This window comes from Vicia villosa, linkage group LG6 (genome assembly GCF_029867415.1).
Source record: "Vicia villosa cultivar HV-30 ecotype Madison, WI linkage group LG6, Vvil1.0, whole genome shotgun sequence".
Taxonomy (NCBI): domain Eukaryota; kingdom Viridiplantae; phylum Streptophyta; class Magnoliopsida; order Fabales; family Fabaceae; genus Vicia; species Vicia villosa.
This window is the reverse complement of record NC_081185.1, coordinates 113983797-113986226: the sequence shown is the minus strand read 5'-3', so window position 1 is coordinate 113986226 and position 2430 is coordinate 113983797. Positions and strand designations below refer to the sequence as shown.

Genomic DNA, 2430 nt, shown 5'->3' with positions numbered 1-2430 from the left:
CCAAAATTACGTAAAATCCATGTGCCTTGCAAAGAGCATGTGGTTAACCAATTAGCGGAAAACCCGATCCTCCACCTCCGAACCCAACGGTCGGTTCACCCAGGATAAGCGTCACTTGCTGACTCTGCTCTATTACGTAGGATCTCGACAGTCTCCATTTTGGGCTTGCACGGCTAACCCAATACAGAGACCTTGGCCCAGCGTTGAGGCTATAAATACCCTCTTTCATTAGAGGTTCACGTATTCAATTACTCTCACTTTAAACCTTTGCACTTGCACTCGGATTTCTCTCTTCTAACTTTGGCATCGGAGTACCTTGTAGGTACACCCTCCATTCTCATAAGTTCATTCGTTACAGGACATTGATGATCCACTTTGATTAGGTACGATCACTAGCCATGTAAGATTCCCTTCATCATGTGCATGGAATGGATTCAAATGATTTGTACAGAAAATTCATCAAACAACTTGAAAGTTGAAACATGCAAAGGCGATATTGAATTATCTAACACACATGAATTAAAAACAGAGAGTAAGATAAAGAAACCAACCCTGAGCAAGTTCCTTAATGCCTTCATAGAGTTCATGTTACGAGTGAAAAAAATCTTCAAAACCAGACCCAACTATTTTGCCTACAAAACAAAGAACTTTCTCGCCGTAAAAGCCAACTACATCGCGTAGCCGAAACCAACAATACCCAAGAGTCTTTGAAATGATCACATATCAGCCACCAACGGTATGTTATAACTGGACATATACACATAACGATGTCGGTGTATACATAAACATTACAAACCTAAAGCATCATATAATTTATGCTTACTTTTTCTACACAAGAGAGTTTTTAATACCGAAACAAGCATCATCTTCTTTTCTCCCTTGAATTGTTATCCATATGATATCAACTCCTTTATCTACTATTCTTATCACCTGTCAATAGGCAGAACAAAAAGAACCAACCTTTAACATCTTAATAAAATAAATCAATCATTTCTTTTTATATCAGCGTAAAGTAAAAGAAAAATCATGTAACTTGTTCAACAGTTCCAGCAACATCTTTATCAATATTTATAAAAAAATCGTAACAACACAACCAATTCCATGAGTTCAATTTACCGTAAAAATATTTGGCCAAACCAATATCAAGTAATCAACAAACAAACACATTCAATGGGAGAATGCAAAGTTTTAATATAAATAAGAAATTTAAGTTGTGTTGTCTGTAGAATCAACAAAAAGTTACAATGATTAAAATGATAACATCAAAACCCTCTTCATCGGAACTTAGTAACAACAAAAAACCCCAGATCTAAAGAAGAAAAATCTCACCTTATGCTTAGATAAGTCAGGTTCATTGTTTTGGAACCAAACGAAAATCATAAAATCAATGTTAGAGATGTTGAATAAAAAAACGTAATTAATAAAAACGAAAAAACCATAGAAGTTTATATCTCTTAACTTTACAGATCTGACTATGAATCGTTGAAACTATTTGTTGCGTTAATGACGATAAAAAGACATGATAGTGGCATCAGCGACATGAAAGAGAATGAAAAAGAGAAGAAAGAAGAGGGTTTATGGTTATGGATATGAGAGGAAATGTGAGAATTCAGAGAAAGAGAGGCCGTGAAATGGAAGAAAGGGAAAAAGAGAGGAAAAATGAAGTTGATTATAGTGAAAGAGAGATATAACAAAAGTGATGGATTTTTTTAAATAATATAATCGATCAATTCAGTGTAGAAAGACCAGAAAACCAATAATTTTAATAGGAGTAAGATAAATAAGGATGGGCAGTAAAGTATTTTCTAGAGACTAAAATTTTCTTATATGGTAGATATCTCAATCCACCCCTTGATACTCTTAGGTACCTAGTGCAATTACGTTAACGCCCCTTGCTTTCAGAGATACACATCAGGAAACACCTTTTTTTTCCTTCAGAATTTGCTTCTTTTTTTCCGGATCTACATCTACGAAAGTAATTTAAAATGGTAAACATTGAGTAAAATTCAACTTAATTTAGTTTAGAGAAACTTCCGTAGATTTAACAACATAATCTTCTCCTATATTTTAAACTTTCACTCCAAAACTACAATTTTTGGATGCATCAAAATAGTGATATGTATACTCAATGTTATATAATACATCAAAATAATTCAACATATATATCATCCAAATAGTCATATGTCATATACATAATCAAAAAATAGTACATCAATGTAATCAAAATACAGAGGTTAAAACATTACCTAAACCTCATTTCTGATTAACAATAACAAATAAAACTCACATTTCAGATTCAAGAGCAAAAATGATTATATAATTGGTAATTAATTTAAGAAAATGTGGCATTAAAATCGTAAAACACAGAATTTCTAAGAATCAAGAACTAACCATAAGCATAATTCTTCACACTCATAAGAACCAACAGAA

At 32.9% G+C, this 2430-nt stretch overlaps 1 long non-coding RNA gene across 1 annotated transcript; it reads right to left on the bottom strand.

Moving 5' to 3' along the window:
- Positions 1 to 538: 538 nt before the first annotated feature.
- Positions 539 to 1617, bottom strand: LOC131612128 (uncharacterized). Its single transcript, XR_009287285.1, has 2 exons — positions 1330 to 1617; positions 539 to 930 (listed from the first exon to the last, which is right to left on the bottom strand). It is a non-coding gene; the product is annotated as an uncharacterized LOC131612128 (long non-coding RNA).
- Positions 1618 to 2430: the final 813 nt, after the last annotated feature.